At 41.8% G+C, this 11,355-nt stretch overlaps 1 pseudogene; it reads right to left on the reverse strand.

Moving 5' to 3' along the window:
- Positions 1–10,398: 10,398 nt before the first annotated feature.
- LOC139313866 (small ribosomal subunit protein eS4-like) lies at positions 10,399–11,124 on the reverse strand (annotated as a pseudogene).
- Between the last annotated feature and the right edge of the window lie 231 nt (positions 11,125–11,355).

The raw sequence follows: 11,355 nt of genomic DNA on the forward strand, positions 1-11,355 counted from the left end.
TCTCAAACCTCACAGATGGACTAGAAGCTGCTGACATGATATGTGGGAGAGATCTTGGGAGCAGGGCAAAGATTACAGATTACAGATTTACAGAATTGGGAGGGACCTTGTAGGTCATCTAGTCCAACCCCCGCCCAAGCAGGAGACCATTTCTGGCCAATGGCAGTCCAATCTCTTCTTGAAAGCCTCCAGTGATAAAGCTCCCACAACTTCCGAAGGCAAGTTGTTCCACTGGATGATTGTTCTCACTGTCAGAAAATTTCTCCTTACTTGTAGGTTGAATCTCTCCTTGATCTGATTCCATCCATTATTCCTTGTCTGGCCTTCGGGTGCCTTGGAAAATAGCTTGATCCCCCTGCTCTCTGTGGCAACCCCTCAAAGACTGGAACACTGCTATCATGTTTCCCCTGGTCCAGTGGTGAAATCCAAATTTTTTTACTACCAGCTCTGTGGGCCTGGCTTGGTGGGCATGGTGTGGCTTGGTAGCGTGGCTTGGGGGCATGGCAGGGGAAGGATACTGCAAAATCCCCATTTGCACCCCACTCCTGGGGGAAGGATATTGCAAAATCTCCATTCCCTCCCCACTCTAGGGCCAGCTAGAGGTGGTATTTGCCGGTTCTCTGAACTGCTCAAAATTTCCGCTACCGGTTCTCCAGAACCTGTCAGAACCTCCTTGATTTCACCCCTGCCCTGGCCCTTCTCTTCACTAGACTAGCCATACTGAGTACTTACAACCATTCGTTGTATGCTTTAGCCTCCAGTCCCCTAATCATCTTGGTTGCTCTTCTCTGCACTTTTTCTAGAGTCTCAACATCTTTTTATAGTGTGGAGACCAAAAGTGGATGCAGTATTCTAGGTGTGGTCTTACTAAGGCTTTATAGAGTGATGTTAGTACCTCACCTGATCTTGATTGTATCTCTCTGTTAATGCAATTTATGATTGAATTGGGTTTTTTGCCTGCCGCCGCACACTGCTGGCTCATATTTAACTGGTTGTCCACTAAAGCTCCAAGATTCCTCTCACAGTTACTGCTATTAAGCCTGGTTTCACCCAGTCTGTATGTATACTGAGAAGAAGGCTATGTTTTCAATCTGTAAAGGTGACGGCGGGAGAATTTTACTTCAGACTTGCACGATTCTGTTAATGTAGCTTTGTAATAAAGTAGAATGAGTTCAACAGGTAGCGTTTTCTGTCTGGTTTCCTGGTGAAGCTGACAGCTATCATCAAAATACAGTATATGTTACAAGATAAAGGGTCTCTCAACTCTTTGTGACTACCTTTCTCTGTCCTCACTACTTAGTTAGCTTCAACCCAGCAATGAGATTAGTAAATATTACATGCAGCCCTGGGTGGCTCCCCATCCAGATCTGAGCTTCTTAGCTTAGTTTTGACATCGCTCTCATTTGTTCCATTTTACCCGTTTAAAAATATGTCTGAAGAATAGTACATTCTGAAGATTGTTGCACGTGCAACAATCGTGCTCACTCTTTTAATCGGTTTAGTTCAAATAATTGTTAATTAAAATTTTATTTTATTCTGACCGCACTCATTCCTTGCAGAGCAGCTGTTGGCATCCCGCTCAAAGGTCAAAAGACAAGCCTTAATTCTAACAAAATGTTGATCCCATGGAACAGAATTTTATAGCCAGAGCCAGAATTCTCTTTAAAAGGCCATTGAAGTATCACTCCGAGTCCTTTTGGGAATGCAATTTTTAAAGGCATATGGACATTTATCATGTGTGTTTGTTTTTTCCATCTTTGATATCATTCAGTACAGACAGCTAACGAAATGTCATTCGTTGCTAGCCAAGATTTGTCTTCCTGTCAAATGACCAACCTGAAACAATAAAGAAATGTCAACCACAATTCGATCAGGTGGTCTCTTTTTTTAGTCTGTGTCTGTGTCTGTCTGTCTGTCTGTCTGTGAGCAAAACAGCATTGTAGTATACTCCATGACCTTCCTCTAACCCTTCTACAATCTCAGCTTTATAGAAGGCAATTTATTCAACAGGCCACATCACTGCAGTAAGGACTTCTTACTTTCAGCTTTGCCCCTTCCAGAGGAACAAGCATTTTCTGCAAGGGTCTGCTTCCCAGGCATGTTTCAAAAAAAGGTAACATTTTTTTGAAAATGCAGAAATGATGCATACTTTTGTTTTTCCCCACCCACCCCCCACCCCCTGTCCACGGAGATTACGAACACCCCAAGGCAGCCCATTTTTGCAGAGTGTTTGCTGTCAAGAAGCAATGAAGTGCAAATGCAAGCCAATTGAACTTAGCAATTTGTTTATCCGAGAAGACAACAGCTGGAGAAAAACCAAGGATTTTAATAATTAGCCAGTCACATTAGATAAGGGATATACCAGTATATGATCTTGCATTATAATAAGGCAGCAATTGCCAAGGGGTTATATAAAGAATTAGAAATCAACCTCCTTCAGGATCAAAAAATGTGTCTGGCTGGATCTGGAGATGGTTGGGGAATTATGCTTAGCCCTAAGGAGCATACTTCATCAGTTTTCTGACTCTTTCGCAGTTTATATTTACAGTTCTCAATTTAATATGCGGGGGGGGGGGTGGAAATCTCCAATGGCCCTTCCTTTGGTCAAAGTGAAAATAAGCCAACAACAAATATTTTGAGCTCCTGGAATTTACCATATGCATTGTACCATATGCATACAGCATTGGTGCTGTATGCATGTTTGTTTTCCATCAGAGGTTAAAGGCAGACGATCATTCTTTAGCACACTGATGGTGAAGCTCGATGTGTCAAAAATTTGGGAAATGCCTAACTCTGCTGGTATTGTCATAGCACCCTTCTTTTGAGCAAAAGAGGAACAATTCTCCATCTCTCCACCACCTAGGCCAGGGGTGGGCAATTGTGGCTCTTTTACAACCTATGGACTTCAACTCCCAGAATTCCTGAGACAGGTGTCTCAGGAATTCTGGGAGTTGAAGTCCACAGGTTGTAAAAGAGCTACAATTGCCCACCCCTGGCCTAGGCCACCCTGAATAGTGACACTTGACTTCAGCTCCAGCACCACCACTGCCACTCAAAAAGGCCACCTTGCACTGTTCCTCAAGGCATGCAAGCTCTTTCACGTGACTTCTGGGTGCTGCGTGAGAGCACCCCTCATTCTTGCACAGTATTCAAAGTCTCCAAGGATTTGCACAAGAATGGAGTGCTCTTTTGAGAATAGTTGTTGTCAGGAGTTGGTGAATGCCAATGTGTCATGGAAAATATTGTGGCATGTTAGCTTTGACACGTGTGTCATAAGTTTTCCCAAAAGTGGGGGTTTTTTGTCCAAGGGCAACTGGACTTTCTTAGGGTTTTTTTTTTCATTTGAAAATATTTCGCTTCTCATCCGAGAAGCTTTTTCAGAACCGAAGAAGCTTCTTGAATAAGAAATGAAACATTTTCAAAGGAATCCCAAAAGTGCTTTTTCAGGAGGCAACTGGATTTTTCTTGTTTGTTTGTTTCTCTACAGACTTTTAGCTATACAATTTGGGATGAACACCCTTTGAATGGTGTGGGAATAGGAATGGATTTCCAGAGGAAAAATTGCAGACTACAGGAACCAGGAGCACTACTCAGGACACAGATAAATCTCTAAGTGCTTTACCGACCCTTTAAAAAGGATGCAGATTACCAGCTGTCTGCAAGGAATATAAATCCTTCCATTCCTCACTAACCTGTCAGAGATGAGGAAGCTTCTTGGATGAGAAGCAAAAAAAGTCTTCAAAAGGAAAAAGAAAAAAAAACCCCAAGAAAGTCCAGTTTTGTTTGTTTTTTAAAAAAATTTGATTTATATGCCGCCCTTCTCTGGAGACTCAGGGCGGCTTACAATGCGTTGAGCAATAGCCTTCATACTTTTGTATATTTTATACAAAGTCAGCTTATTGCCACCACAAACTGAGTCCTCAATTTACCTACCTTAGAAAGGATGGAAGGCTGAGTCAACCTTGAGCCTGGCAAGATTTGAACTTATTATTTGCAGACAGCTGGAGTTAAATTACAATGCATTAGTCTGCTGAACTATCCAGTTGCCTTCTGAAAAAGCTCCCAGTGGTGGGATTCAAGTAATTTAACAACCGGTTCTCTGCCCTAATGATTTCTTCCAACAACCAGTTTGCCAAACTGCTCAGAAAGTTAACAACTGGTTCTCCCGAAGTGGTGCGAACTGGCTGAATCCCACCACTGGGACAACCATGACCTGGATGACTGAGAATCTCTACAGATTTTCAAAGGAAAAAAGAAAAGTCCAGTTGCTTTGTGAGGTGGGGGGGGAGCACATTTGGGAAAACCATGACCTGGATGATTGAGAATCTCCATAGACATCATGTTATAGGTTTGCCAACACTATTTTAGCACGATGTGGGGTGGAAGCTATTCTTTATGAGAGGAGCTTTACTTCTCACAGTATGCACATATTGCTTGTGTCCCCATCCCCCACCCCCAGTCATTCCTCCTTGCAATGTGGAACCACATTACAAAAAAGATGTGGCAACTTTGGAAAAAGTGCAGGAAGAGTAACTAAGATGATTAAAGTCCTGGAGACTAAAACATATGAAGAATGGTTAGAGAAACTGGGTATGGCCAGTCTGAAGAAAAGAAGGCCTAGGGGGTGACATCATAGCAGTATTCCAGTATTTGAGAGGCTGCCACAAAGAAGAGGGGGCCAACCTATTTTCCAAAGCACCAGAAGGCAAGACAAGAAACAATGGATGGACACTAATCAAGAAGAGAAACAATCTGGAATTAAGGAGAAACTTCTTAACGCTTAACCAGTGGAACAGCTTACCTTCAGACGTTGTGAGTGTCCCATCACTGGAGGTTTTTAAGAAGAGATTGGACAGCCATTTGTCTGAAATGGTATAGGGTCTCCTTCTTGAGCAAGGGGTTGGACTAGAAGATCTCCAAGGTTCCTTCCAGCTCTATTCTGATTGTATTCGCTTTTCAAGGAAGAGAGGCCAGGAGTGTAGAAAAACCTGTTTGACATATACAATTGCATTAAAACGCAGATAATGATTGCTCTTCAAAGCACTTTCAGTTCCGTGGTGAAAGATAACCGTAACAATCCTAAACTTTATGTTCCAATACATTTTTCATCAAATCTAGAAGACAACATAAGTGTCTCTTCCAAGAATTTCAGTTTGATTGCTCATTCTGTTTCTTGCTTTGAGGTAGCATTTTTATTTTGCTGATAGCAATACTGATTGTATTGAGGCAGCCCTGCATAGCTTGTGTTTGTTAACTCTTCTGGATACACAAATAAATGAGCTAAAGCAACATTTATTCCAGAAGATAACTGCTAAGATCTTTTAAAGAAACACAAACCAGCCCACTTCTTTGCTCCCACATAAAGATATGAAATTAAAAATGGAGCTAAACCTTTACAATCATAAATACCAAAATAACACCAACATTCAGCCCTCAGGAATATCCAATTGAATTTTATGTGAGGGCCCACAAGATAAATTCCTGGATTTTAATCTAAAGTGTACCAAAGGAGGTTTCTGTTTGCTTTGAAATAGAACTAATTTGATAGCCAGATTGGTGTAATATTTACAGTGTCAAACTAGCAACTGGGAGACTGCGAGCTCTAGATCTGCCTTAGGAAAAGCCATTTGGGTTACCCTGAGCCGGTCACTTTTTCTCAGCCTTAGGAAAGAGGCAATGGCAAACCACTTCTGAAAAACCTTGCCAAGAAAACTGCAGGGACTTGTCCAGGGAATCTCTGATAACTGATTGGAAGGGAGGAAAAAACTAATTTAGAAGAAAATTAAAATGTTTGATGATTAAAAGGGCATGCTTCAAAAATTCTTGATTCCATTCTGATTTTACATCCATGTTTTCTCTATTAAGCTATGTTCTTTTTATTTTTTAAGTATTTTATTTTATAGGTTGCAAAAGGTGTTCACGTGAGCTTGGGACAGAGCAACAGTCATAAGTATGAACCAGTGAGCATGGCGGGGGAAGGATACTGCAAAATCTCCATTCCCACCTCACTCCAGAGGAAGGATATTGCAAAATCTCCATTCCCATCCCACTCTGGGGTCAGCCAGAGGTGGTATTTGCCAGTTCTCTGAACTACTCAAAATTTCCGCTGCCGGTTCTCCAAACTGCTCAAAATTTCCGCTACCGGTTCTCCAGATCACCCCTGATCTGGACTAAGTAAGAATGCCTGCCAATGACTACAAAGAATACGTAGAACCAAGATCTCTTTCTACAGTGCCAAGGCAATACCTTTACTATATCTTCCCATAGGTTCTCAGGGTTGCACATGTTAGGTTAATCAATCCATCCATCAATCAATCAGAATAGAGCTGGAAGGGACCTTGAAGGTCTTCTAGTCCATTCTCCTGATCAAACAGGAGCCCAAAATTTCCATTGCTAAGCAAGGACAATTGTTAAGTGAGTTTTGCCCTGTTTTACAACTTTCCTTGCTGCAATTGCAATTTAGCCGTTGCTAAATTAATAACACAACTGTTAAGTGAATCTGGCTTCCACATTGATCTTGCTTGTCAGAAGGTCACAAAAGGGGTTCATGTGACCCCTGGGTCACTACGACCGTCATAACTACCGTATTTCCCCAAAAATAAGACCCTGTCTTATATTTTTTTAAACCCTGAAATAAGCACTTAGCCTTATTGCCATGCGCTCAAAAGCCTAATTGGGCTTATTATCACAGGATGTCTTATTTTGGGGGAAACAGGGTATGAGCCAGTTGCCAAGCATCTGGATTTCAATCACTTGACCACATAGATGCCTCAACAGTCGTGGGAAAAATGGACATGTCCTTTTTCTCAGTGCCGTTGTAATTTTGAACGATCATTAAACGAATGGCTGTCAATCATTCTGCCAATGAAAGTAGACCTGAAGTTTCCAAATTATAATTACTTTGAGATGAAGGTTTTATTGTGCAATTATGCTGCCTTATTTATCAGCATTTATGGAGGGTGCAGATTATGCTGTCTTTTAAGTCTCACATCTTTTCTTCATCTTTTTGTTTTGTTATAGAAAATATAAGGAGACATAAATGTAGGGAAACACCCATATTAATATATACAAAAGAGAGTCATACAGTACCTATTTGACCACTGCAATTCATGTAGTTTGAAAGAATCATAGTTGTTAGGTGGAATTTGTTTGCATTGTTACAGTTGATTTATATTAATTAGCTTGTTTGACTTGTGTATGTTATTTCAATTCTTTAGATAAAGATGTGTAACAATGACGGGTAAATTTAGAACAGTGATTCTCAGGGCAGAAGAATCAATTCTGCCAACAACCAGCTGGTATCCAGCTTCAATGAAATGCACAGGAAAGAATTTGCTGAAATGCATGAAGGTAAGAAGCATCAGCAATGGGTTTAAATTATTGTGAGCATAGGAGCAGGGGTGGGATTCAGCTGATTCTGGCAAATCAGATGTTAATTTTAATCTGATTCACTGAACCGATAGTTGTAAGGACTGGCTGACCCTGCCCACCCCGCCCTCCCGGGAGTCTTCACGCAACCCGTTTTGGATGCCAGGTAAGTGCAGGGTCCGCACTGCGGAGGCTCTGGGAGGGCGAAAAACGGATCTACTGGAAGTTCTGGAAGTCCAGAAACGGGCCCATTTCTGGCCTCTGGAAGACCTCAGGAGTCCAGGGGAGGCCATTTTTACCCTCCCAGACGCTTGAGAAAAACTTCCGGAGCCTGGGGAGGGCAAAAAATGGGCCTACCAGAAGTACCGGAAGGCTGAAAATGGGCCTGTTTCCGGCCTCCAGAGGGCCTCCAGAGCCCGGGAGAGGCTGTTTTCGCCCTCCCGGAGGCTCAACGAAAACCTCTGGGGTCTGGGGAGGATGAAAATGCCCCCCCCCATGGTGCAGGAGGCCGAGTAGGCCACGCCCACCATGACCACACCCACCCAGAAACCGGGCAGAGAACCAGTTGCTAACATTTCTGAATCCCACCCCTGCATAGTAGTGGAAGGGCATCCTTTTGTTGACATCAATTGTTCAATGTGACTTCATCCTAGTTTGTAATAAATTCTTATTAGCTCTGCTAGGTCAATTATCTGAGAGAAATCATCCAAACTCAGCTGAGCATCCAAGTGAAGATGAATGAAGTTGGGATATTGTGCCAACTCTTCATTGGAGGGTAGGAGTGGGGTTCTGAAAGCCTGTTACCCCTTTAGTACTCCAATCATGGTGAAATCCACTGCCTGCAGCCCAAGAATTAGCATGATCGCTTACAACCTTCTGACAACTCTATCCATCAAATAGGCAATGCTTTGCTGCAGGAAAGATAAGAATATGGTCTTTATCAGTACATTGTGTCAAGTGTCTTGAAAACTTCAGCAGAGTTCAAGCCTTGAGAGCTAAGTTAATTTGTCTAAAGTCAAGAGTCTGCCAAGTCTTGATCTGGGAAACTTGAGAATAATAATCTTACAGATAAGATCTGTATGGTTTTCCAGACGTAGGGTACACTGGTTGTTTTTTTAAAAAAATTCATTTAAAGACGGGTATTTCAAATGGCAATGCAATTAGATCAGCGATCAAAACTTCAGAAGATTCCTGGATTGAAAGTTGAAATCTAAAGGAAGAATAGTGGTTTTGGTTTTCTTATTTTAAGGAAAATTGAGCTTCTTGGTCACATTGTTTTAGTCATCTCAATCTGAAATGGTAGCATCTATCACTGGGGTGAGATCTCCTGAGGGGGTGGGGGAGATGATAATAATTTCAGTCATAGACTGAGAACATGGCATCAGTCTCTGACTTCAAGAGACAATAAGGTGAAAATGAAGAGCACAATACTAACTCAGCTGGAACAGTCAGCATAGATCTAAAAAGCACTATCTATACAGTTTGCAGTACAACCACTTTTCTAAACATATAGATTTGTACATCCTAAAGGAGTTGAGGAATGCTTTCAGTTCCAACAATTAACAGGCCACTAGGACAAAATAATTTCTCTCTGCATGAAAAAAATAAATTGAGATAGCTGTTCTGTTCCTTTGGGTACAAAAGGCAGAACACTTGGAGTGCTTGCTCTATGATCAAGGGACATGAAGAAGAAATCCTATTTTTTAAAACATTAAACATCTGCTCAGCTTTGTTCTGGTTTATTTGTCAAAATTTACTCTTGGTGGGAGAGGGGATGTTGCATGAACTAGGACCTTTAAATTTTTTTTTGTAATTAAAAACCAGCTTTGCAAAACAAATTTTCCATTCCCAAGCCCACCTGCAAAACAAGTTAGATGCATCATCAGCATACAATAATATTGGAACCAGTCTGCAAGACAGGAAAAGAGGATGAGAATTTGAGAAACATAAGGTGACCAACTTTTTTACAATGAGAAGGAGGACACAAATAAATTGAAGAAAAAAAAATATCGTAAATAAAAGAAACATTTTATTCATTGCAACAATGAGTCTAATGTGTGCGTGTGTGCCGTGTCGTGTTTCGGTAAGAAGTAAACAAAGCCATTTGCACGCAGTGCACTCTTGCACATGGCGCACTCTCTCAAAACAATTCTCCTGTGTGGAGCACATGCGTCTCATAATCTCATAATAACCTCCCACCAACCAGCACGCTCCCACAGGGTGGGCCTCCTCAGGGTGCCGTCACTAAAGCAATGTCAACTGGTGGTTCCCAGAGAAAGAGCCTTTTCTCTGGGGGCACCTACCCTTTGGAACAGGTTGCCCCCAGGGATACGAATGATCTCAGATCTTCGTACTTTCCGTCGTGCACTTAAGACCTTTCTGTTTCACCAAGCCGGGCTGGCATAAATCTCTTCTAATTGTTCTAAATCTTTATGCTGAAGATTCTTAACCGATGAACCAAATTGGCTTAATCATCTTATATTCACATTTTATATGTATGTTATTTTAACTGTTCACCGCCCTGAGTCCTTCGGGAGAAGGGCGGTATAAAAGTTAAATAAATAAATAAATAATCGCATCTCACCACACTGTACCGAGCCTTGACGAATCATCATATCAAGTACAAATACATCACATCACATGCAATGGATCGGATCGGCATCGATCGAATACGGAGATTCACAGATTAGTCTTCAAATATCGAAAAGGAGGACATGTAGGAGGACACTTTTCAAGAGAGGACAGAACTTACAAAAGAAGGACTGTCCTCCCTAAAAGAGGACGATTGGTCACCTTAAGAAAGAGCTGGTTCAATTGGGTTAATATATCAATTGAAAAGAGAGACTAAGATAGTGTCTCACCGCTCTTAAAGGGGAAACGTACAAATGACATATACACCTAACTTTGACATTGGTGTTAATCTGTAGTCTTTTGCTAAGCATTAGGAATCTTTTATCAATAGTATGGTAAAGGTTTATTTATCAAACCGGAAATCAATCTGGATTGGGCTTTGCACAGCCCCTCGGGGGCTCAACCACTGCTCTGTTTAGTTACTAGCCTCTTATCTCTCTCTTCAGCAATAGTCAAGCAGATTCTCTTTCCACAAGACAGAGAGATCCAAGGCTTGTTACCCTTTCCAATCACAAAGATGTTAGACAGCCTGGTGGCAAAGCTATTGCCATTAACATCCTTAAGGTGAACCACATCAAATGAACCAGGATGCCTCTCCAGGTTGGTGATTACACCAATACGCCCCAAGTTAACTCCTCCAGTCACCATGCACAAGTTGCCTGTGTCAAACTTGATGAAATCTGTAATCTTGCCTGTCTCCAAATCAATCTGGATAGTGTCATTCACTTTGATGAGGGGATCTGGGTACCGGATTGTTCGGGCATCATGAGTGACAAGGTGAGGAATTCCTTTGGTGCCCACCAAGATCTTTCTAACCTTGCACAGCTTGTATTTGGCTTCTTCTGGTGTGATGCGGTGAATGGCAAAGCATCCCTTGGTATCATACGCAAGGTGGAAGTGCTCGGTTGTTTTTTCAATGTTGCTCATATCCAAGAATCCAGCCGGATAGGTAATATCTGTGCTGATTTGCCATCAATCTTGATAAACCACTGTATGCAGATTTTCTTGACCTCATCACCAGTCAGGGAGTACATAAATCTATTCAAAGACTCCCATCAGCTTGTCCAGCATCCAGTGCTTTGGAGCGGCCATCTGCTTCAGGTGCTTCTTGGGTCCACGAGCCATGGCTGCATTCCATATAGATAAACATATCTAACTTCTCCTTAGGTCATAGATCAAAGCCAAACTTGATAATCTATAGAGGTTAAATAAAGAGGTCAGGTATCTCTCCCCTGGATGCTGAAGAACCAGCTTTAAACATCCCTCACCAGACCCTACCTGCTTCTTTGTGAGAATACTTTTATTCTCCTGATTAAGTTGATAAAGATGTTTTACCTAGTCATCTTGCACATAATT

Source organism: Pituophis catenifer, unplaced genomic scaffold, assembly GCF_029215685.1.
Source record: "Pituophis catenifer annectens isolate HBS135680 unplaced genomic scaffold, rPitCat1.0.hap2 SCAF_3, whole genome shotgun sequence".
NCBI lineage: Eukaryota > Metazoa > Chordata > Lepidosauria > Squamata > Colubridae > Pituophis > Pituophis catenifer.